General features: G+C 53.0%; 1 protein-coding gene across 1 annotated transcript in view; it reads right to left on the bottom strand.

Moving 5' to 3' along the window:
* DOCK1 (dedicator of cytokinesis 1) overlaps positions 1 to 26211 on the bottom strand; it is a 491536-nt gene that overhangs the window by 328305 nt on the left and 137020 nt on the right. The gene's annotated exons all lie outside the window — the stretch shown is intronic.

Here is a 26211-nt window from a genome sequence, read left to right on the forward strand (position 1 = left end):
GCTCCTCTTCCGATCCAGCTCTCTGCTATGGCCTGGGAAAGCAGCAGAGGATGGCCCAAGTGCGTGGGCCCCTGCACCCACATGGGAGACCTGGAAGAAGCTCCTGGCTCCTGGCTTTGGACTGACACAGCTCTAGCTGCTGCAGCCAATTAGCAAATGAACCAGCTACACAAGACCTCTCTCTCTCTCTCTCTCTCTCTCTGCCTCTCCTTCTCTGTCTATGTATGTAACTCTGATTTTCAAATAAAATAAGTAATTCTTAAAAAAAAAAAAAAAAAAAAGACAGTTCTGCTGTCCTGTGACTCCGACCCGAGAACTCTCATCCTCTCCCACCTGACGCAGCCCCTGGCCCGCCCTGGGATGCCTTGCATCTCCACTCTGCGTGAAGACCCTGAGCGTCTGCCAACATGAAAGACAGCCCCGTGTTCCTCCTCCAGAACAAATATAATTAATAAAAAAGAGGCCAATCTTTCCAGACCAACCACCCCAGTCAGTGGCATACCTCAGGAGGGATCCATCAAACAAAACATAAAAAGAATTTCCTTTACTCAAGAAATCAAACAGGATCACTCTGCAAGTGAGGAGCTGCACACCCAGGTAGGTGACCACAGCCCCCAGAGAACGAAAAACAGGCGTCAGACACAACAAAAGCCTCGCTCTCGAGTGGCCACAGCAGTGGTGTCCACAGCGGCCACCCAGGCGTCCGTCAAGGAACACAGAGGTGAACATGCGTGCCGTGTCCACTCCACGGAACAGTTCTCAGCCTCACAAAGGACGGCGGTGCTGGCGCACGCTCCAGCGTGGGTCAACCCTGAAAACACGCCAAGCAAAAGCAGCGGAAAAAGTCACACACTCGAGATGCCACGTGCGCGAACTACGCAGAGCAGACCACCCTGCCGAGGGAGCAAGGATGCCCGGGCACTGCTCCAATGAAGCAAGACATGATCGGACCCACCCAGGTCCAAATCCAAGGAAACCGGAAGCAAGAGCCATCCCCGGCCGGCGCTGTGGCTCAACAGGCTAATCCTCCGCCTTGCGGCGCCGGCACACTGGGTTCTAGTCCCGGTCGGGGCACCGATCCTGTCCCGGTTGCCCCTCTTCCAGGCCAGCTCTCTGCTGTGGCCAGGGAGTGCAGTGGAGGATGGCCCAAGTGCTTGGGCCCTGCACCCGCATGGGAGACCAGGAGAAGCACCTGGCTCCTGCCATCGGAACAGCGCGGTGCGCCGGCTGCAGCGCACTACCGCGGCGGCCATTGGAGGGTGAACCAACGGCAAAAGGAAGACCTTTCTCTCTGTCTCTCTCTCTCACTGTCCACTCTGCCTGTCAAAAATAAAAAAAATAAAATAAAATAAAATTTAAAAAAAAAAAAAAGAGCCATCCCCACGTCCCCAGCACTGGGCTCATGTCCCAGCCCCCAAGCCAGCTCACCCCCTCAAAGCAGTTGTCACCACGCTTCCAACTTGAATCTCAGCAAACATTTTACATCAGGGGATGTAAAACATAAACATCCAAATCAGTAACTTTAAAAAACTGTACTCCAAGATATAGGACAGAAAGTTTATTTATTTGTTTAAAAGAGCTACAGAAAAGGAGAGACAGAGACAGAGACAGAGAGAGAGAGAGAAAGATTCCATTTGCCAGTTCACTCCTCAGATGGTTCCAACAGCTGGGGGGCTGAGCCAGGCCAAAGCCAAGAACCAGGAGCTTCTCTCAAGTCTCCGATGTGGGTTTCAGCCCAAACACTTGGGCCATCTCCCACTGCTTTTCCCAGGCCATTAGCAGGGAAATGGATAGGAAGTAGAGCAGCTGGGAAAGGAACTGGTACCCATACGGGATGCTGGTGCTAAGGGTGGCAGCTTTACCTACAACGCCAGCCCCAACAGGAAGTTTTTATCAATATGGCCAAGATAGACAAAGAAAAACTCAGGCTTAGGGAATTAAAAATACTGCCATAGGTCAGTGTCTTCTGCAAAGGAGAAGCCCGGGGGAGGCCTAAAGACACTGGTCCAGGGCCTTGGCCATCCGACTTCCCAGAAACCACCGGCCCTGGGCGCCTGAGCTCTTGCCTTCCTACTCCCACCCCAGGAAGGCAGAAGCCTGGGCAGGACGGTGCCCAGCAGGCAGATCCTGGCAGAAGTTCCTCACAAGCTCTTAGACGCGGCAGCCAGAATCCTCTGCTGCCCAGAGGTCCCGGGAAGAGGTGAAAGTGACGGCAGGCTGCCTGGGGCAGAAACCGGAGGAGCAGAAGGAGACACAGTGGACACGCAGGGGAAGTGAGAGTCGGAACTGAGCAGAGCTGAGCCAGCCAGGGGCGCCAGAGGGCCGTGGGCCTGTGGCAGGGATGCAGAAGCCACAGGAAAGGCTCAAGAGCACACGGAGGCCAGGTGTGGACAGAAGCCCACAGCGAGACTGCGACAGACCGACCATGAGAGGAGCGGAAGGATGGGGAACCCTGTCGAGGGGAGCCCCAGCCACCCTGGAGGTCCCTCTTGGCTGGATCCACCCTAGTGCAGGGGGAGGAGGAGGAGGAGGCAAAGGAGCAGCACCCCAAGCTTAGGACACTCAGAGCTTTGTTTCCGTGGCTCACATTTGTCTTCTAGGGGCGACTCAGCAAAGAACCACCATCTGAGCATCATAGACAATGGACGAGCAGTCTGAGCGTCACAGACAATGGACAAGTAGTCTGAGTGCCATAGACAATGAATGAGCAGTCTGAGTGTCATAGACAATGGATGAGCCAGTCTGAGCGTCATAGACAATGGACAAGAGGCCTGAGCGTCACAGACAATGGACGAGTAGTCTGACCATCATAGACAATGGACGAGCCAGTATGAACGTCATAGACAATGGACAAGAGGCCTGAGCGTCACAGACAATGGACGAGTAGTCTGAGCGTCACAGACAATGAATGAGCAGTCTGAGTGTCATAGACAATGGACGAGCCAGTCTGAGCGTCATAGACAATGGACAAGAGGCCTGAGCGTCACAGACAATGGACGAGTAGTCTGAGTGTCACAGACAATGGACGAGCCAGTCTGAGCGTCACAGACAATGGACAAGAGGCCTGAGCGTCATAGACAATAGACGAGCAGTCTGACCATCATAGACAATGGATGAGCAGTCTGAGCGTCACAGACAATGGACAAGAGGCCTGAGCGTCACAGACAATGGACGAGTAGTCTGAGCGTCACAGACAATGGACGAGCCAGTCTGAACGTCATAGACAATGGACAAGAGGCCTGAGCGTCACAGACAATGAACGAGTAGTCTGAGTGTCATAGACAATGGACGAGCCAGTATGAACGTCATAGACAATGGACAAGAGGCCTGAGCGTCATAGACAATGGACGAGTCAGTCTGAGCGCCATAGACAATGAATGAGCAGTCTGAGCGTCATAGACAATGGACGAGTAGTCTGAGCGTCACAGACAATGGACGAGTAGTCTGAGTGTCATAGACAATGGACGAGCCAGTCTGAACGTCATAGACAATGGACAAGAGGCCTGAGCGTCACAGACAATGGACGAGCCAGTCTGAGCATCATAGACAATGGACAAGAGGCCTGAGCGTCATAGACAATGGACGAGCAGTCTGAGCGTCACAGACAATAGACGAGCAGTCTGAGCATCATAGACTATGGACAAGTACTGTCCCACTCTTCTGGTGGACAGAAGCAAGAGACCAGACTGGCTGCTCCATGATCTCATGCTGAATAGTCCAAGTCAGGATAAAGCTCAGCCGGCTACTAAGACAGCCCAGCCCATGTACTCTGTCTCCACCCGCTCACCTATGGGCCGCCGAAGGTGGGGAACGTCCTCTGGAAGCAACCTTCCCCATACCAGGCCTCGCTTGCTCTGGCTTTTTTAGCAGAAGTTTTGGCCTCTGGGGGAGGTGCAGTCCCAGCATTCACGGTGCCTCCAGGGTTGGGTGCCCAGAAGTATGCAACGCAGTGCAAGCATCTTGGAACAACCTGAATGCATTTGCGTAGACTTCTCTCAGCACCGGGCTTCCAGCTCATTTTTGTGGGTGACGCTAACAGACATAAAACATACCTTTCACGTTCCCTTTTCCTCATACAGTCCAGACAAACTGTAAGTGATTTGGGAAGCATCATAGAGCACAGCTGTTTTCAGATGCAGTAACAGAAATCATGGACTGACTTCAACGAAAACAAGAGTTCCTGTAAAGATACACCAGCCAGGACAAACTACAAACACGTATAAATACTACTGAGCCTACTCAATGTGCACATAACATCTCGTTGGTTTAACAGCTTTTGATAGCGTCCCACTGACTTAAGGACACCTTTGCAGTTTGCAATCCAGCAAGGAACAGTGTTTGGATCCAAAACAGCATCGTGGCTGCTACCAAAACTGACGGAAGGAAGAGAGAATGTCAATGCGAATGATGTAAATAGAGCAACGATCAATGAAAGGTACAACGCGCATGCACCCAGTTTATAAGGGGCTGGGTATTTGATGACTTTGCAACGTGCCCAAACACACGACAATGAGAACTATGAGGCATGCGATGGCAGCTAACTGGTTACCAAGTTAAATAAGATTTGGAATGAATTCTACAATGACACGTGAAATTGCCAACATCAGAGCAGCAAACCTGCTAGCTTTCACTCTGCATTTGTAAAGGGTGATTTAGAGCAAACCAAAGAAAACTTCAAAATTAAATACGAAAGCAAGGGCAAGAAAATAATTACATTTATTGGAAAATGAAATGACATGATCATCAGAGAAAATTGCATAAATTAGCTGTGCATCTTGGAAGGCCTAGAATTTGACAAACCCAATTGTATATTAAAAAAAATAAAGCTGGGAGAAGAAAGCCCTGGAGACTCTGCATTGATTTCTGAGACTTGTGTTTGGGCCCAAAGCATCATTTATCTTTCTAATGACCAATGAGTGGGCTCTGCTTTCTGTAGATGTCCCTAAAGGATGACAATTCCCGGCTCTGTAATTCTACTTGCATCTCAGCAGAGTCGCCTCAGAAAGGCTGGGCTGCATCCCACACCTCACGGACACTGAGGCCACAGGAGGTCTGTGCAGGAACTTCCCCTGGGTGCCCCTCGAGAGGCCTCCACCCATCTCCCAGCACCTGCTGTTAGCTCTTGACTGACATCTACAAGGGAGAGCACCCAGGATTTCTTGGGGCACCCAGGACCATAATCCATCCAAAAGGCTGTGGGGATGAAGCTTCTACTCCAGATTGTCCCCATGATGTCCCCACGGCCGCCCTCTGCCCGTCCCCTGTGCCCTCCCCATGAGCACCACGGTCTGAGCCCTGCCTGGGTTTCTGTGGCGCAGGCAATGGCCAGGCTCAGTGTCACCTCACTCGATGCTCTGAACACTGCAGACCTTCTCAGCACTCAGGGCAGGAGCTGATGCGTCCTGTGCTGCTCCAGGCATCGCAAGCCCAGCTCCTGAAAACACGCACGACTCGGGCTGGTGTGGTAAACATCCAGCAGACACAGCGTGCACAGGGGCCCCTGCTGGGGAAAGCCTCCAGAGAGACACGGACAGACACCCACGGGTGCGCTAACTCTAGGCTGCAGAGCGGTTTCCTTCCCACCCAGCCTGACCACGCTCACGACTTTCTGGAGCGAAGCGAATGTCTCCCATCACGTCCACTTCCACCCACCCAGCTGCAGGGAAAAGCTGTGATTGTCCAAGAGCGAGGCGACCCTGGGACGTACTTCGAACTTCTCATCACAGTGAGAAGACCTCACGTTTTGGCTACCTTGAACATATACACATCATGGATCTAGTTGAAAAAACACCTGTCCACTTTCCATATTTTACTAACGGAACTGGGCATTCCTATCTAGCGAGCGTCCGTGGTACACGGGTAAGAATTCTGAGATACTTTTCCTACTCTCCCATTTCAGAGAGCAGTTAACGTTAAAGTTGGCGTCCGTGTCTTCACCAGTGCCAACACCCATCTTCTGTGCGCCCTTGCAAACCAGTCTGAAGTGCTTAAGATTCCGCACTCCTTGTGAGCCACGGGCAACTTCCTCTCAAGCTAAAGGCACTCACTTATACAATATCAACTGTGGGTTTTTAATTCATCACTTAGGCACATATTCATGGTCCTTCATGATCTCTGCAACGGAGCCAATTATTCTATTTTTAAAATGACCTTTAAAAGGTTGATTGGAAATGGCATCCGATGATTGCATTAGTGCCAGTAAGGAAATGCCAAACGCACGTGGACGTCCCCTGCTTCTTCTTTATCCATTCTGCAGGTGACTTCTAAAATCACGCCAAGCCAGCACGGAGGCTCCAGCCAACGTGAAACGTGTTCTAGCATTTTCTTCCTGTGTTTTAACAAACCAGTAAGGAAAACGTTATAAGGACGCTGCCCAACTTTGGAGAACTGGCCTGGGCAAAGTGAGAAGGGTTGTCCCGTGTGGGTGGTTATCTTACAGAGACCAGGCTAGCTTGCTCTCCTGGACCAGCCGGCTTTTCCTAGAGCTCCCAGTTTGCATCCCACGCACTGGGTCCCTTCTTGCACAACCTCCCCCTGTCACCACCTCCCCAGATGAGACTCGGCCACCTCCCAAAGCTCCTGATCTTGACATGGAGCTGGGGACCATCTAGCAAACGAATGGATTTCGCTAAAACCACTAGCAAGCTATGCTTGTTAAAAAGTTGTAAAAGGCACAGTCACCAGAGGTGAGGCTGCGGAGTAAAAAGAGCCACGAGTTCAAAGAAGCTGTACATCAAATACCATGTGCTCCCTGGGATGATCCAGCACAGGACTGGGATAAAGTGGGAAAAGTGCAGAAAAGAAAAAGAAATTTATAGGAGAACAAAGCTTTCAAAACGCAGCTCCGTCCCCTATTAAGAGACGGGGGCCCCTCCTACTGTAGGAAGGGCAAACGATTTTACTAAATGAACCGATGGCAAGTTTTGTCACTGGCTCTCTGACAGGTAATGCAGCTCCCAAGGTCCTTTTGCCCTGACCAGAACATGAAGGGGGCCCATGTTACCATGCCCCCAGCCCCACTCCCTCTCAGCACTCCAGGCCTAGAATATTGCCTGGTACATACAGAGGCTCAGCAACACCTGGGAGACACAAGGCTTTGGTTCCACAGCAATTCTGGCTTGTGAGAGCCTGTGCTCTGGCACACAAAGAAGATTCTGCAGCCACAGCAGGAAGGAGGGGGCAGAGAGGCAGCACGCACTGTGGTGCAGTGGGGGAGGCCCGTGGCCTGCGATGCCAGCATCCCATAGGAGCGTCAGTTCAGCTGCCGGATGCTTCACTTCCCATCCAGCTCCCTAATATTAGTGCCTTGGAAAGCAGCAGAAGATGGCCCAAGTACTTGGGCCCCTGGCATTCAAGTGGGAGTCCTGGATGAAGCTCCTGGGTCCTGGCCCAGCCCCAACCATCCTGGCCATTTGGGGAGTGAACCTGCAGATGGAAGACCTCTCTCTCTCTCTCTCTCTCTCTCTCTCTGCCTTTCAAATAAATAAATCTTAAAAAAAAGGAAGAAGAAGATGATGAAGACAAAGGGTTCAGAGGGCTCCCAGCCTCCCTTCTTGCCCCAGTCCCTCCCTAGGCGCCAGGCCCGAGGCTTCTCCACCACTGCAGAACCTAGACAGGACCAAGAATCCTGCTCCGGGTGGACAGTGAGCGATGCGGCGATTAGAGGATGGCAGACAAGCCAGGAGTAAAAGCGCCGAGGAATTCTGGTGCACCCGACCCCAGGCCAAGGAGACCTCCGAGCCCTGAGCAGGTGCGCCAGGTCCTGTAAAGTCTCCCTCCACCACCCCGAGGCCTCAGGCGGTGAGGACTCCGATCAGGCACCTTTCAACACGCAGCACCATCGCCCCTCATCCTCTTCCTCACCTGGGCTTGGCTCGTATGCGCCTGGTGCGGACAACAGGTGGGCACGGGGGGGACGAGGCCTCAGAAGGACACACCGTGCAGAGAACAGACTGCAACACTGAGCTCAAGGCCCTGAACACAAAGCTCTCACAGAAGCTCATCAGGGATGTCTGGCAAGCTCGTCTGAGGAATCGTGGAAGCTTCACACAAAGTGGAATTAGAGATTCTGCAGGTGCCAAAAACTCTTGAACCCGTGCAGGGGAGGAAGACCACAATGCCTGGATTCCAAAATCTGGGGGCGTCAAGATAAACTTCTTTTTAACAAAAAAAGATTTGTCCATTGATTTTGAACCTCAGTGTTCCACAGCAGAGAGAGATCTTCCATCTGCTGGTTCACTCCCCAGATGGCCACAACAACCAGCGCTGGGCCAGGGGGGAGCCAGGAGCCAGGAGCTTCTTCCGGATCTCCCATGTGGGTGTGGGGGCCCAAGCACGGGGGCCGTCCTCCATTGCTTTCCCAGGCCATAGCAGAGAGCTGGATTGCAAGCAGAGCAGCGAGGACACAAACTGACACTCACGTGGGATGCCAGGGCCGCAGGCAGTGGCTTTATCCTCTATTCCACACCACCAGCCCCCAAAACAAACCACTAATTCTGTTCTCTATGAACTTCATGAAGCGCCCTGGTAGTGAGCTGGAATAACTCAATGACATAGGACAACGAGTGGCATCTCAGCCTCCCACCCCAGGCAGGCAGACCCCTCCCCACCACCGCCACCCAGCTGGACAGACCCCTGCACCCACAGAGGCACTGCTGGCATTGGCGTTTCTCCATGGAGGCCAGCCCCAGCCCCCACTATTGCTCAGGGGGTAAGGAAAGGGCCTGCATGCTGAGGTCACACTCCTGTTCTCTGTCTGCTGGGGAGAGAGGGTCTCTGCCTAAGAGAAGTGAGGTCAGAGGAAAACACAATGTGGAACTAGAGGCCTCTCGAACCCAAGCCCAGTGGAGGGTGCACCACGAGTGACTAAAAATGCTCTGATGGCAATGGGTACCAATCCCTCCCCAACGAAGGATTAATTAACTGCAACTCCTGAGACACCAACGATTACAGGCAGGAAATTAGAGGGCGTTGGGTGTACGACTGAAGGAGGCGGAAAACAGCCCTCTTCAACCGCCGCATCACAGCACGGTGTTAAACAACGGGAGGTGGGAGGATTTAGACCCACTTAGACTCATTTTTTAGTGGCAATACAGCCAAAGACGGAACATGGCAGGCATTTTTAAATCAGAGGAAGCCCTGTTATACTTAGGACCAGGGTCAGCAACACAGGAAGTTGGCCAGGACCGTGCCTGGTGATGCAGATCTTGGTTAACAACCAGCAGAATTGCCTGCCGTGTGTTTTCACTCCTGTGCCTTAACTTACTGAAGGGATGGAGAGATTACCCAGCTCAAAGCTTTAAACAGCGTCTCAAAGATATTAAGTAACTTTTAATGGGTTTTTCTTTTTCTCTTCTGTATCACAGGAATTTGCCTGGAAGATTAAGAAATCACCTTAGGAAAAAACAGAAGACAAAACTCACTAATCATCTTCCATTTAGTCGTTTATGAGTAAATCAGGGAATCATTTATAATCACATCTGCTGTAAAGAATTTAAATTACTCCAGCACTCCATCTTATTATCTATCAACAGGAAGCACACCGCCTGGCTATGAAGTTCAGGCAGTGAGTTCACAGAGAAGGGGTTTCTCCATTCAAGGGAGCAAACACTAAGAGGGCAAGGAGAGGTGGGAGCCCAGCCAGGTGCAGACTGGAGGCCGACACCGTGGCCAGGAGGCACCGCTCGGCCAACTCCAGAGGCGCCCTGGAAAGGGACAGCCTCGGTGTTTGCCATCTCCTTGGATGCTACGGCAGGTGCATTTCCAGAGTGACTCTCTGACTTCCAGCTCGTTTGTTCATTTGTGAGTCGAGCGCTGGCTCCCATGGCAAGCCAGGGACGTGGTACACCAGGGACAGGGCTCCCCGCAGCTGGGCTCTGCTGAGGAGGAACAGGCGAAAGGCAATCACCAGCCCACCTGCTTTGAGGCCTAATAAAGACATGGTCTTGTGCAGAGACGTCGCTGGAGCCCACTCAGAGTCCGTGGATCAGTAAGCGAGAACCATCCATGTGCTGACACTCACAGGGCCACTGGCCACTGCCTCTGAGGAGCTACGAATCAGCCGACAGGTGCCTGCCGGATAGAACCGTGGCTTCTCGTCGAGAGAGGGCACGCAGATGGATGGCTTTTCAGTTCTCTGAAAATAGCATTTGTTTAGCCAAACAATAGCACTAAGGGTTCAGGAACACTTCTAATAGCGAGGACATATTTAATTCATAGTGGAAGCAAAGCCTCACTTAACCACCCTGAAGGGTGACAGGGGTTGAGAGCGAGATCACGCCTGGCTCCAAGGAAGTTAGGAGTCAATGAGCAGGCACCGGGAGGGTGGGAGGCAGCGAGGCAAATCGCAGGCTGCCTAACTCTGCCCTCGCTCACAACAAACACAAGACCAGAGCTGTCACTTTGAAAGTAGTAAATTATGGAATAGCAGAGTCCAAATCCAAACATACAATGAATAAAACTGACTTAGAGCAGCCCAGCATCCAAGAGAGGCTGCTAGAGCCACTGTAAACTGTGATGCAGAATTGGGGAACACATGTAGGGACGCCCTCCTTTCCCAGAAAGCACGTAGAGCAAGGAGAGACGGCAGGAGCGGGGGTGCCACCAGCTCCGGATGCTGTAACATTTCCTGTAGCCCACACCACGGAGCAGCGGCAGAGAGCCCCTGAGGCTGCGTGGACATCAACTCATAATTACAACGCAAGGGCAACTATCCATCAGGCCCTGCAGGGTGTGACTGGGTAGGTGTGGAGGGAAGATTAGGGAAGAGACTGAACCACTTCCCAAAGACAAGGCGCTAGCACTCTCAAGACTCCAAAGGAATCGAACAACACAGTTCAGCAAGCAACTGGAAAGAACTCAGGAGTTTCTGAGGGACCAGCACTGCGTTGTAGCGGGTAAAGTTGCTGTCCCCAATGCTGGCATCCCATATGGGCGCCGGTTCGAGTCCTGGCTGCTCCTCTTCCCATCCAGCTCCCTGCTGTGGCCTGGGAAAGCAGCAGAAGATGGTCCAAGTGCTTGGGCCCCTGCACCTGCATGGAAGACCTGGAGGAAGCTCCTGGCTCCTGGCTTTGGATTGGCCCAGCTCCTGCTGTTGCAGCCATTTGGGGAGTGAACCAGAGAAAGGAAGACCCCTCCCTCCCTCCCTCTCTCTGCTTCTCCTTCTCTCTGTGTGTAACTCTGATTTTCAAATAAATAAATAAATCTTTTTAAAAACAAAACAAAACAAAAAAAGAGTTTCTGAGCTGCAGGGGAACTGGCATCTATCAGTTCTGAACTCCTCGCTGGGAGCTAGAGGTAAGAAGGCCTGGTCCCTCCTGGAAGGGGCCACGGCCACATCTCCTAGGAGCAGAGGCACCACAATGGCCTAATCCCGCTTACGCGGTGATGTTCCTGGCACGCCCTCCCCTTGCTGGCAGCAGAGGCGAGTGGCAGCACACCATGACGTTAATTATCTCGAACAAAGAGGGGTGTGCAAGAGACCTGACTCCATTCCACAGAGTGTCACCAATATGAGCCAGGGAAAAGATTTCAAGTATCACACGACTGGCGTGCTAATCCTGGGAGCCCTGAGGAGTTTAAAACCCAAAGGCACAGCCCTTCCACAGATCGACTGCGGCATCACGCACTCATGGATTGAAAAAAAAGCTGTCTCTATGCACACTTAAAAGAAATTACTTCCAAATGCAAGCGAACGATGGTTTTTGTCCTTCCAGCCTTTGCCAGGTGTTCTTTGATGTCCATTATGTAAAGCGGTGACCGTTTCATTTCTAGAAAGATCGCTGAGGGTAAACTCGGTGGGACCTTGGAGCAGAGTTTAAACTGCGTCCCTCACTTTCCAGACGGAAGCAGGAGATGTGGAGTAGACGGCTTCCATGTGAGGGAACCTGAGATCATCGGGATGGAGAGGCTGAGACCCCAGAGGAGGAAGAAGAGACAGCGGAGTTCCACCAGCAAACGCATGAAAGGCAGTCTCCACCCAGCGCTGCCTGGATGTGCCACTGCACCTGCTCGCGACATTAGGAGTCAGTAGCTGGGGTCTCCTCCTGCAGACACACCAGCTCCAGTGTTCACTGAAAATTCTCTGTGGCCTCTAGCCAGTAAGAGGCCACAGCTGGCACCAGATGAGCACGTACCACACCGTAACGTCAAGCGATCCAGTTTACATCATCTCTGAGTACATGCTAAAAGGACACCCTTGGGCTTGTGCTGTGGGGCACTGGGTGAAGCAGCCGTCTGCAGCACCAGCATCCCATATGGGCGCCAGTTCAAGTCCCGGCTGCCCCAGGTCCAATCCAGCTCCCTGTTAATATGTTAGGAAGACAGCAGAGGATGGCACAAGTGCTTGGGCCCCTGTTCCCATGCGGGAGACCCAGATGAAGCTCCTGGGTCCTGGCTTCGGACCTGCTCAGCCCTGGCCATTGTAGCCATTTGGGGAGTGAACCAGCAGATGGAGGGTATCTATCTCTCTCTCTCTCTCTCTCTCTCTCCCTCTCTTGCTATAACTATGACTCTCAAATAACTAAGTTTTTAAAAAACAAATAAAATAAAAAGAAAACATAAATTTTTAAAAGTACACCCATAGTAAATGCTCAGCCTTAGAAACAGTGACCCCTTCAAGCTCAAGGTCGTAAGCTGACCCAGACAAGCACTTCACGTTGCTTTGTCACTAAGAACCTAACGAGCTGTGAGCACAGGAGGTGAGCACAGGGGGTGCACAGACGTTTAGGTTAGCACAGGAGGTGAGCACAGGGGGTGCACAGACGTTTAGGTTAGCACAGGAGGTGAGCACAGGGGGTGCACAGACGTTTAGGTTAACCTAAAGGATCATCTTCACAGCCACTCCCATGGGGCCAGCAGCCCCCTACTCACTGTGGACACGCAGGCCCCCAGCATCTGCCTGTGGCCACTGAGGGCTGCAGAGTGCATTGAAACCACAGGCGAGGGCGCCGAGAGGAAGGTGCTGGGGGCCTTGCAGAAGTCCTGTGTGCAAAGTCCCACGTGGAAATGCCACCAGCGAGGAAGAAAGAAGGCACACGCCGTGGGAAGATGAAAAAGGCCGCCCATCAACAGTGGACAAAGATGAGGTGAGGTCCAGGCCAGGGGAGGACCGTGGGTGAGGATGGAGCCGACTCAAGAGGCAGCTCCCTGGGGAGCGGGAGGAGGGAAAGAAAAGGACCGCAAGAGCCCAGTGCCGCAGGCGCAGCAGCCGGGCAGCGTGCACTCCTGGGGACCCTCGCCACCGTCAGCGCAGCCTGCCTGAGACCCTGACTCCCCAGGTTCCTGCCGAGCTTCCCATCACGACCCCTGCTCCCTGGTTCTGCCTTTCTTTAAGTCTATCATTTGCCCAAGGTTTGGGTTGAGGGTTCTGGTGTTGCCTACAGTCAGGCAACTAAAGGGTGTCCTTTTAGCACTGATGTGGACCAGCTCCCGTGACTATATGAAGGTAGCTATCCACACAGCAGGGTGCTGACACACACGCTGAGGAGGGGCAGGCCAGAGAACAGTGCTGGCCATGTGTGTAGCACGGGCTCAAGAACACACGTGGGGAGTGAGCGTTTGGTGTGGGGGTAAGACCCCGTTCCAGAGTGCCTGGTTCAAGTCCCTGCTACAGCAGCTGCTGTGGATGGGCACGCTGGAGGGCAAGTGAGAACTCACGTATCTGGACACCTGACGTCCACACGGGGAGTGTGAACGCGCTCCCAGCTCCTGGCCTTGTCCTGGCACAGCCCCCGCTGGGCAGGAACCGGGAGGTCTTTCTTCCTCCCCCTCTCCCTTCCCTTTTCTTCCCCCTCGCCTCTTCATCTCAAATAAGTAATTTCTCCTTAAAAAGAAAATGATCATAAATGACCATAAGCAATGAGACCAGCACGAGCAGTAATCCGAGAGGTGGATTTGCCTGTGTTGTTTCACAGTGCTTTCCAGTTCAGTATTTCTGTCTTTGAGAAGCGATCAAAATGAAGAAATGGAAATTTCACCTAAACACATGCCTCCTACAGTCTTCCCTTGTGTAAGACTGTGACAGGCAAAGCTTGAACAACAAAGAGCATAAAAGGGCCCAGCTCACACCCAAGCTTGCTGCCACCCACAGCCACCTGCTTCCCTGTGACTCCTGTGGGTGCAGGGAGGTGAGCAATGGACACCCACAAACTAGGTACATACCAAGGGGAAGGCTTGGGAATCAGACAACCTGGAGCCACTCTTGGACAGCAGAACCCGTGCTGGGTCCTGTGTCCGTCCCATGGCCCTGGGGAAAGATGGTGGGGCAGCAGCCCAGGGCAGTCAGAACAGCTCTGCGGGAGGACAGGGGTGGGTCTTCATGCCCAGAATGTCCACCAACCACGAGCCGTCAGAGGGTGACGGGTCTGCAAACCTCCAGTGCAGCAGCATTTCTTTCCACCTTAAAATAAAATGAATCATTTACAAGAAATGCAATGCAGGTGCCCGTGGTCCCCTAATGTCTCAGAGAGACAACACCGCTTTTACCCTTCATGAAAAAGGATTTAACATCAAAATGGGTATTTCCTAGCATCCTATGAAAATGCCCCTTTCAAAAATCATTTAACACTCTTACTACGCTGCACCTAATCAGAGGATGAGAACGGCTTCCTTAATCATCTGACCAGACAGAAGACAATTTATGCTATTAAAAAAAATCATCGTCTCTGACAATGAATCACTGTATTTAAAGGTTACACAGTCAGGAAGCAAATCTGCTTTGTTTAATAAGATACACCTTTATGGCCTTTTTTTTTCCTTTACTACCTCCTAATTCAATGTACCGTACTGAACGTATGGGATTTCCCAAGGGAAAAATAATTCTACTTGAATTATAAAAGTGTCACATTCACAGTTCATGGAGAATAATACTGCTCATACTCTCATCAAAGCTATGCTGCCTGGCACAGGATTCTAAATAAAGCCAGCGTAATGTACAAATTTAAAACCTGACTCGGATGATGTCATGGAAAGAGCAATGGGATGGAGAACAGGAAATTGGGGTCTGATCCTCCCACCCACAAGCCCTGTCACTCAGGCTATGACTTCCCGACTGCCCACCGCCCATGTCCCCAGTATCAACTACTTGGGAGCCAAAGAAACCCAACTTCACATAAATCCTGTGATTTCATCAGTACCTACACAAAAGTAATTTCTTCCCTCATAATGTTCTGCAAAACAGTTTTAATGAAATTTTGTAGGTATTCAGTTGACCTATCACAGAGCTGAGGGCTGTTTCAGCTCACATACGAAATATTCCTATTTCACACCTGCCAATGCCACAGCACCAGACGACACATTTCTCAATAAAATTCTTCCTGGGCATAATATTTAAGGCTGGGTCCTCTCAGGTGTCAGCGCGGCGACTCGGCACGCGGGCCGACCACAAATCCCAACTGAAAGCTCTAACTACGTTTTCCATCAGCCGGCAGACAGGTCAAAGAGCAGCAGAACCCACTTTGCTGCGCCCCAGGCTGGCATCGGCTGCCGCGCCCCAGGCTGGCATCGGCTGCTGCGTCCCAGGCTTGCATCGGCTGCCGCGCCCCAGGCTGGCATCAGCTGCCGCGTCCCAGGCTGGCAACGGCTGCCGCGCCCCAGGCTGGCATCGGCTGGCTGCAGGGACAAGCGGCGGCCAGCAGCAGCAGCCCCGCCAGGTTCTCCCAGCTGTGCTGTCCGCTCCCTGCATTCCCTGAACTCCAGCTTCACCATGTTTCCTTTCAGGGGTGGCCCTTTGCTCATAGGAAGCTTGGGGAGAGGTCTTCCAGAAGACTGGCGTGGCCGTGGAGAGAGAGGCAGTCACTCTCGTGTCCTCAAGGACTGGCAACAGTAAGAAAGACACGAGCTGCCCCTGGCGACTGTCTCCCTGGGATGTAGACACTGACCACCACCTTGCAACCCTGAGACACACTCATGTCTGACTCCCTGGGCTCCAGCCACATCCGTCAGTCAGTTCGCTCATTTATGAAGCAAACATCAGCTGGATTCCCAACTTAGGCGGCTGCAGACTCACAGCAAGACCTGAAGTCTCCCAACGTTGTTCTTATGCAATGTTGTGCAGGCTTCTCTGGGTCTCCTCTCTACGTACAGTGTCAATGTGTCAATCAACAGACATAAAATGGCTGAGATTTCACTGGGAATGCAGCGACAGAACCCATCAATGCGGGAAGAACTGGCATCTTAGCAACACTGAGTCATCGCTAAACATGGAACACCAGCGTACGTCTGCTATGAGGTTCATTCAGTTTGCAACAAAAACACCCTCAATGTCACAGAAACTTAAAATATGAAAAGAATTTAGAAACCACCCCACAGCAAAGGCACTGTAAGCCCTGGTCCTTAACTGGGGTGCACATGAGGTTGGGTCTCCTGGTATCTTCACTCTGTGTAGACCTGTCTACACTAACCATAAGTCTCTCTGAAGGGCTCCAAGGACAGCTGCATTTAAGACCCCAGACGGGGGGGTGCAGGACACAAGTCCATCAGGGACTCGGCTACTGAACCACGGACTTCACTTGATTACGTCCCTGCCCGTCTCCTCAGGATTCTTTCTGACACCATACTGGAGGAGCCGCGCGGGTCCTAAAGGAAACATGCACCTTTGGGCTCTGGTGACGGAGAGCCACACAAGTAGACGGGATTAGGATTTCCGCGTGCTCCGCGATCCCTCGGGACCAGAGCAGCCGAGCACTGCTCTCCAGGCCACGGGGCAGTCTGGGCTCAGTATTCGTCCTCTGCTCTATTCTGGAACCAGGCATTAGCTGGAGACCAGCTCCAGATCTGCAGGCGTGACCAACCACCCAGGCCACAGCGCCCACCAGGCAGACACCAGACAACGGTGCAGTAAGTCACGGGCATGACACAAAATAAAATGAGGCTGTCGTCCTACAACACAGCATCGCAGCTGAAACAGCAGGCCTCCTGAGGACAGGCCCCAGGATCTTTTTTTATTATTATTAATTTATTTGAAAGGAAGAGTTACAGAGAGGGTAAGACAGAAAAAGAGACCTCCCATCCACTGGTTCCCAAATGGCCACAATAGCCCGTGCTGCTGGGCCAGGCTGATGCTGGGAGCCTGGAAATCCATCTGGGCCTCCCATGTGGACGGCAGGGGCCCAAGTTCCTGGGCCGTCTTCTGCTGCTTTCTCAGGCACGTTAGCAAGGAGCCGGATGGGAAGTAGAGCAGCTGGGACTTGAACCATTGCCCATAAAGATGCTGGTGTTACAGGCAGCGGCTTAAGCTGCGACGTCACAAGACGGGCCGCAGGGAATTTTCTTCACCTACTTTTCCTCTACAGCTAATTCTAGTTCAACACAAGCCAGGACTTCCCTTACAAAGCCCTCGGAATCTGCCTGGAGGGGACGTGGGGGAGGAAGCCCTGAAGGCAGCAGCTGCCCCAGCTCCGTGCTGGAGCCCCCAGGGGATCTGCGTGTGTGTGAGGTCTGAGAGGGTCCCATCACAAGCTCTGTGTGTCAAGATGACAGTGGGCACCTGGCCCAGGACCACTTCCTCTGCAGCCCTTCCTCCACCACGGGCCTGAGTGTCGCTGGCATCCACACTGATGCCCTCAGTGATGTCTCTGGATTGCCTGTGTCCCCCAAAAAGGGTACATTCAAGTCCTAACCCCGGTACTTGTGACTGTGACCCTGTTTGTAAACAATCATTCTCAGACATGACCAAATTAACATGAAATCACACATGACTAGAGTCCTGGGCAGAAGAGAGAGAACAACACAGGCAGCTGAGGGTGCAACCCCAGCCCGGGATGCCAGAGTCTGCCAGCAACCACCAGAAACAGGGGTGAGGCTGGAAAGGGGGAGACAGCTTCCTCAGAACAGCCAGAGGGAACAGCCCTGCTGACACCCTGGCTGCCGACCTGTGATCCCCAGGGCTAAGAGGGAAGGCGACCCCGCTGTACCTGTGATCCCCAGGGCTAAGAGGGAAGGCAACCCCGCTGTACCTGTGATCCCCAGGGCTAAGAGGGAAGGCGACCCCGCTGTCTGAAGCTGCCCCATCGTGGTGTTTGGTACAGGGTCCCAGGAGACTGACGGGACTAACGAGCTTAGCTGGTCCAGCACCTGCTGGACCCTGGGACCTCCCTCTCCTCTCTGTATCAACGGAAGTCTCCAAAGGCCTGGCCTGTTGCTGATTCTCAACCAAGTGGAGCTGCTCCTGTGATGGCTTCGCCTCAGCCGCCTGCTGGCTGGGGCAGCAGTCTGTCCGCTTGTGGGAAACATGACCTGGACGGTCCCCAGGCAAACCATCACTTCCCTGTTCATGCAGCTACAGCTCTGCCTCATGTCCGTGGATCTCTGCATCAGCTGACAGTCAGACCGATCCCCCATTCAAAATACACAAAGGCAGGGATGCTGGACTGTTTTTGCTCGCATAACTCTATCTGGCTCCTAATGCCCCCATTTCTTTATGCTGCCTGCTGTCCATGATGGTTCTGGTGTCTCACGGCCTGCTGTGCCCCAGGCCCAGACCTCCTGGGCTGGGACAAGAATGCTCACCAGAGCTCCGTTCTCATTACCTGTTACAGCAACAACCCCAAGCTGAGAGAAGCAAAGGCTGCACCCCTGGGGGGCTCCTGAGAGGGGGGAAAGGGACCCTAGGGTAGACCATGGCCGCTGAACTCCAACCCCAGGGTAGACCATGGCCGCTGAACTCCTACCCCTCGGGGTGCAGAATGAAGTGGAGCCACAGACGGAGCCAGGGCACTAATGGAAAACCAAGACCAGACAGTGGCACTGAATGCCAGCCGCCCAGGCGCAGGTACAGGCTCATCCCTGGTGGGGAGGGGGTGGTGAGCCCCGATCATGACGCTACTGGGAAATCGGAAGGAACACGGTCTTTGAGGGTCAGCCAAGGAGAGCCGTTAAAGCAGTGCTGTGGGAATGAGGACCAGAAACCATCTGAGTGCTCTCACATGCAAAACTACATAAATACGGTACAGCACAGCCAAGAGGTCCTGGGTAACCTTGGAAAACATCGGTGGGGCTGCTACTGTGACGCCAGCATCCCAAATAAGCGCCCGTTCATGTCCCAACTGCTCCACTTCTGATCCAGCTCCCAGCTAATGGCCAGGGAAAAGCAGTGGAAAATGTTCCAAAGGTCTGGGCCCCTGCCACCCACGTGGGAGACCCAGATGAAGCTCCTGGCTTCAGCCTGGTTCAGGGGTGGCCACCGCAGCCAACTGGGAAGTGAACCAGCAGATGGAAGATGTCTCTCTCCCCTTTGTCTCTCCCTCTCTCTCTGTAACTCTGCCTTTCAAATAAATAAATAAATATTTTTAAAAACATATTGATGAATATAGACAAAATGGGCAGTTGCCAAAGTGTGTGTGTGTCCACACAGGAAAATCTATCACGCGTGTTGTACCTGTGCCCAGGCCTCCGTGTTCCTGTTTCTGTATCTGCAGATTTAATCAACTGTGTATCAAAAGCACATATGTTCAAAGACTGTCCCTGTACTGAACACATACAAACCCTTCTTGACATCACTCCGGAACATTACAGTCTAACAACTACTTACGCAGCATTTACGTCACATTGGGCATCCTAAGTCACCCAGACATGATTTACAATACTTGGGAGGATGTGCACGGCTCGATGCAAACTCTAAGCCATTTAATTAGGAGATTGGAGGACGCACAGATTTTGGAATCTGCAAGCAGGCCTGGAACCAATCCCTACCAGATGACCAGGGATGACCACAGGTGCACACACAAGTATATGAATAAATAAGATGACATTAAGTGAGAAAAATGCATAGAATATATAAAATCAAAATGCTACGAGTATCGTTTGGGAGGTGGAGTGATCAATGATTCTTCTTCTTTTATTTGACAGGCAGAGTGGACAGTGAGAGAGAGAGAGAGAGAGACAGAGAGAAAGGTCTTCCTTCCGTTGGTTCACCCGCCAATGGCCTCTATGGCCGGCGCACTTCGCCGATCTGAAGCCAGGAACCAGGTGCTTCCTCCTGGTCTCCCATGCGGGTGCAGGGCCCAAGGACCTTGGCCATCCTCCACTGCATTTCTGGGCCACAGCAGAGAGCTGGACTGGAAGAGGAGCAACCGGGACAGAATCTAGCACCCCGACCGGGACTAGAACCCGGTGTGCCAGCGCCGCAGGCAGCGGATTAGTCTAGTGAGCTGCGGCGCCGGCCTGATTCTTATTTTTCTTAATAAACTTTTGGTATTTTCTACTTTTCTAGCACAATCACGTATTACTTTTCAAACTGAGGCCCAAGACATAACAAGTGCCTCTTTGCTGAGTGCAGCTGATGAGATGATGTGAAGACACCTTCCAGGTAACCCTGGATGCAGCACAGGGGCCAGTGCCAGGGCCCTGGAGGCAGGTGGCCAGGAAGCTGCTGTTTCCACAGGGAGTCTGCTGGGCCGGCCCAAAGCCAGAGACAACCCAAGTTCCTCACCCACCACGACGCCCTGTCACGTCTGATTCTCTGATGCGTCATCCCCTCAGACACCCAGAAGGTCTTTGGTGAGGACAGAAAATTCCCCACGTGTGAGAAACAGTGCAGACCCCTTTCCCTAGTTTAGGAATAAATAGACAAATGGCAGAAATTTTTCTCATATGTTAGAATCTGGGGGAAGGTATAAGGCAAGTAAATACAGTCTATTCCGAGTCAGGATACTGCTTTTAAGGAAATTAAAATTGTACCTCTTGGAGGGCAAAACTCACCCATCAACTGTATTTACTGCGGTTACAGAACATCTTATTCCCGACACGGCTCCCTTCTAAGACAGCCAGACGGAAATGGCACCGGAAGAGGGTGCGAATGGGAAGCCTGCTCCCCAGGGGCAGTCCCCGGAAGGCAGACAAACCCTCATGCATCTGTGTGCCAAGCTCAGCTTGCCTCCAAGGCAGGGGCCTCAAATTCAATTAATCTTCACCCCAGTCTAATCCACATGCCGGCAGGAAAAGTTGCTGGGTGCCAGAGGCCTGGGGCTCTACAAGTCAACGGAAGGAACACAGAGAAGCACTGACAGTATTTTCATAATAAACTGCCCAGAAGAGACAGGGGAGGGCCCTGGAGAATGCAAAGCAGAGGATTTCAAATGTGGGCAGGAAATAAATTCAGTGCTTGTCAAGGAGCAAGTTTTTTAAAGATTTATTTATTGGACCAGCATCGTGGCATAGCGGGTAAAGCCATCACCGGGGATGCCGGCATCCCATATGGGTACCCGTCCGAACCCTGGCTACTTCATTTCTAATCCAGCTCCCTGCTAATACTCCAGGAAAAGCAGAAGAAGATGGTCCAAGTACTTGGGCCCTGTACCCACGTGGGAGACCTGGAAGAAGCTCCTGGCTCCCGGTTTCCGTCTGGCCCAGCCCCGGCCATTGCAGCCATCTGGGAAGTAAAGCAGCGATGGAAGATCTCACTGTCTTTCCTTCTCTCTCTAACTCTGCCTTTCAAATAAATAAAATAAACCTTTAAAAAAAAGACTTTAAAATTTATTTATCTATCTGAAAGGCAGAGTTACAAAGACACAGACACAGACAGAGACATTTTCCATCTGCTAGTTCACTCTCCAGATGGCTGCAATGGCCAGGGCTGGGCCAGGCTGAAGCCAGGAACTAGAAGCTTCTTCCAGGTCTCCCACGTCGGTTCAGGGCCCAAGCACTTGGCCATCTTCTACTGCTTTCCCAGGCACATTAGCAGGGAGCTGGATCAGAAGTGGAGCAGCCAGGACTCAAATCAGAACCTACATGGAATACTGGCACTGTGGGCAGTGGTTTTACCTGCTAAGCCACAACTGCCAGCCCCAAGCAGTAATTTTTGTTGGTGAAATACATTAGTCTATAACAGACTAAAGGAGACTGGAGTAGACGAGAAAATGAGAGAATGCTTCACACAGAATAAAGACAGAAATTTTTCAAGAATCACTTTTCACCTGCATGTGCACAATATATAAATGTATACCCAGAGACATACACAAACACATACACATACATATACCCCAAGTCAGAGTCCACTTCTTACCGTGGATCACGGTTAAAGTTTCCTTCTCCAGAAAATTCTAGAATCCTCCAAGCTGGTACAACAGACAACGCCTAGGTCATGCATGGGGCAGACTTTTCTACAGCCAAGCCAGAGGGAAAGAAGTGAGTATAAATATCCACGTCGGTGATGACTCTGATCACAGAGGCCCAAACACCCCTATTTAGTGTCTCAACCCATGTGTGGTCAAGAAGCAGGGCCACGCTCTGCCAACACAGCATGGCCAGCACCACGGCTTCCTGCTCCAAGAAGCCCTCCAGACCAGTGCCACGCCTACCCTCGACTCACACAATACTTGGGGCAGATTAAAGGTTTCTTCGTTGCTTTACACAGGAGACATCCACGTAGACAGAGCGCATTATAAGGCAGGAGCCCAAAGCACCTGGTGCAGAGCCCGCGGTCCACACCACAGGACAGCTGAGGCTGAGCCACGCGGATTCCAGAGGAGCTGGCTGAGTGTGGCTCTGGGGCAGGGCAGCCGGGCTCTACCATCGCTCAGCCCCGGCCGGGATGTGTGGTCTTGGGAAGGTTAATCACGCCTCCCTGACCCAGGGGCTTCACCGGGAAGCAAGGGCAGCATGAACCTATTTAACGGGGTCTCTGTAAAGACCAGATACAAAGCTCGGGGAGCAGTAAGTGATCCATCAAACTCAGTGCCTGCCACTCCAGCACGCACAGCCCATGCTTGCTTTTGTCAACCGCTGGCTTGGAGCATGCGTGCTCACGGGGCTTCCAAGCCTCTGGCTGTCTGCTGTCTGGTGGTCCCAGGGAAGGCCCTGGAATTGTGCTCTGAGAGGCCAAAGGGTAGCAGCGCTGGCTGGGCTGACGATGAAGATGTCTGAACAGTAAGCAATAGCAGAATCCATCGCTTTCTCCCAGCAGCTGGAGAATGGAGGACGCCGTGTGTCCCGACAAAGAGCGAGCCTTAGGGAGACCCTGGGCTAGACGCTGGGAGACGAGGAAAGGCGGGCCCAGTGAGAGCAAGCAGGGAGCAGCAGCGCCTGCAGACAGAGACAGAGCCCAAGCCAGCACCAGGCTCCATGTCGCCACTGCCCGGGAGAGATGGGGAAGGCGAGGTGACAAAGGGACCTCCGGGCTAGGCTGTTTGGAGGGACGCAGGCCACACCAGGAAGGGGCAGGACACAATCTCTGGGCAGAGCTGAGCCAGCGGGCTGTATCAACTGTCATTGTGGGGAGAGAAGAGGAGGGGAGGGGAGGGGAGGAACACCAACGCGGGAAGCACACATCTGGTGAATTCCCGAACAACCAGGTCTGCCTGTGGGTAAGGGGAGGAGCATCCTGAAGTGGGGTCGGAGAGGCCAGGGGGACGGATGGAGCAGATTAAATAGCCCTGGTGAGAGTTCGGCCACCAAATCAAACGAGCACCACTAATGCTGCAGTAATTATTAACCAAAGTCCATCTGCCCTCCAAACCCAGGGAGAAAAATCCCAGAGCTGACTCCAAACCACAAAGTGGAGGTGAGCAGTGTGATCAGGTCAGGAGGTGAGGATGGGCGTGAGCTGTCACAGGAGGGGAGGTGAGCAGCTCTCAGGTCAGGAGGTGAGGATGGGCGTGAGCTGTCACAAGAGGGGAGGTGAGCAGCTCTCAGGTCAGGAGGTGAGGATGGGCGTGGGCTCACAGGAGGGGAGGTGAGCAGTGTGCACAGGTCAGGAGGTGAGGATGGGCGTGGGCTCACAGGAGGGGAGGTGAGCAGTGTGCACAGGTCAGGAAGTGACAGGCGTGCGCTGTCACAGGAGGGGAGGTGAGAAGTGTGCACAGGTCAGGAGGTGAGGATGAGCGTGAGCTCACAGGAGGGGAGGTGAGCAGTGTGATCAGGTCAGGAGGTGAGGATGGGCGTGGGCTCACAGGAGGGAAGGTGAGCAGTGTGCACAGGTCAGGAGGTGAGGATGGGCGTGGGCTCACAGGAGGGGAGGTGAGCAGTGTGCACAGGTCAGGAGGTGAGGATGGGCGTGGGCTCACAGGAGGGGAGGTGAGCAGTGTGCACAGGTCAGGAGGTGAGGATGGGCGTGAGCTGTCACAGGAGGGGAGGTGAGAAGTGTGCACAGGTCAGGAGGTGAGGATGGGCGTGAGCTGTCACAAGAGGGGAGGTGAGCAGCTCTCAGGTCAGGAGGTGAGGATGGGCGTGAGCTGTCACAAGAGGGGAGGTGAGCAGTTCTCAGGTCAGGAGGTGAGGATGAGCGTGGGCTCACAGGAGGGGAGGTGAGCAGTGTGCACAGGTCAGGAGGTGAGGATGGGCGTGAGCTGTCACAGGAGGGGAGGTGAGCAGTGTGCACAGGTCAGGAGGTGAGGATGGGCGTGAGCTGTCACAGGAGGGGAGGTGAGAAGTGTGCACAGGTCAGGAGGTGACAGGCATGCGCTGTCACAGGAGGGGAGGTGAGAAGTGTGCACAGGTCAGGAGATGAGGATGGGTGTGGGCTCACAGGAGGGGAGGTGAGCAGTTCTCAGGTCAGGAGGTGAGGATGGGCGTGAGCTGTCACAGGAGGGGAGGTGAGCAGTGGGGGGAATTATAATACAACACCAAACTGCCGGCAAGGAGTGAGTGGGTCAGTGCAGCCCGACATTCCTGTCCTGTGGACGTAAGCTTTGCATCACACATGGACATCAGTGCCTGGGCTGCGGCAAGGGCTTCCCCACGTCCGCTCTGTACACAACTGCCCCTCGCAGGAGGCAGGCAGACACAAGCCACGCCCACTGGCTCTCGGCTCTTACATTTCATCACATAAGAATAGATTTAGCAATTCAGAATTACTCCTGGGGTCAAAGGTTCTGTAACCTGTATCTATTTGTATAGCACATATACCTGTTTTTCTAAAATGCCACTAAATGCAGTAGTAATTGTACCAAACACATTGCAAATTTTTTTTTGACAGGCAGAGTTAGATAGTGAGACAGAGAGAAAGGGCTTCCTTCTGTTGGTTCACTCCCCAGTGGCCGCTACGGCTGGTACGCTGCGCCGATCCAAAGCCAGGAGCCAGGTGCTTCTCCTGGTCTCCCATGCGGGTGCAGGGCCCGAGGAGCTGGGCCATCCTCCACTGCCCTCCTGGGCCACAGCAGAGAGCTGGACTGGAAGAGGCAACATCGAGCCACCATAATAGTGGATAAAAACCCTTAACACATGCACCAAATAGCTTTCTCGACAGAGAAATCAATTTTTAGCACAAATCCATGCCAAGATCAGTAAGGGAGCTTGAGGAATTCAGCGGCTCAAGCAGACAGCCAGAGGACCGCAGAGATGACCGGGAACCTGTGACCGTGTCCTGCTTCCGTGTCCTGGATCTGCGGGTGGCAGCAGCCGTGACCTGTGTCTCAACACACGTACGTCTCTGCTGACGGCAGAGCTTGCAAGCCCCACCCCAAATTTTAAGAATAATGGCCGTAAGAATGCCGTCTGAAATTATAAATGTAAAGAAATTAAATAGAAAAGGCAGAGTCAGCTACAACGAGCTTCTAAGTGCAAGCTGTTGGTTAATCATCCGAAAGACTCTCACTCTCTGAAGGAATCAGTGCAGGGACGCCCTGCAGACTGACAGCTTCGGTCATAAATCAGCCCCCTAACTTCCCCAGAACTGGGGTCCGGGGTCCCGGGATGCCCCAGGGGCCCTGCCTCCACTGTGCCTCCTGGGCACCCACACACCAGTGCGCGCCCTGGATGAAGCCACGTCTCCTCCAAAGGCCAACAGGACAGAGGAAGGCCTTCAGTGGGCAGGAAAGAAGCTGGCAGAGGCTGAACCCCGGTTCTGCAGAGGCAGGAGCCTGCCCAAGGACAGGGACCCAGTGCCAGGACACCGTGGGAGGTCTGGCCCGTGCCTGGGCACCATCCGTCTCAGCCTCCCAGGTGCCGGGACTCCGCGACACACTAGCTGTAAATCACAATTCACACAGAACTCTCCGTAAATAACAAATTCAGAACTCTTGATACCAAAAAGCAAAGTAACAAACCATGAAAATATGTCACAGTACCTCGGGAAGAAGGACAAAGAACTGACCTGCACAGGGAGCGTGGTTCTGTTCCCTGTCAAAGACAGCCCCGCCCTCCACGGGCATCCCAGGTGTACATTCCCCAGCCCACGGCAGAACCCTTCAATCAAGGTGGACCTGGGCGTGGCCAGCACCCACCTCCACCCTGATGTTCATCTCAGGTTGACACGGGCGTGGCCAGCACCCAACTTCA

The sequence above is a fragment of the Lepus europaeus genome, chromosome 17, assembly GCF_033115175.1.
Source record: "Lepus europaeus isolate LE1 chromosome 17, mLepTim1.pri, whole genome shotgun sequence".
In the NCBI taxonomy this organism is placed as follows: domain Eukaryota; kingdom Metazoa; phylum Chordata; class Mammalia; order Lagomorpha; family Leporidae; genus Lepus; species Lepus europaeus.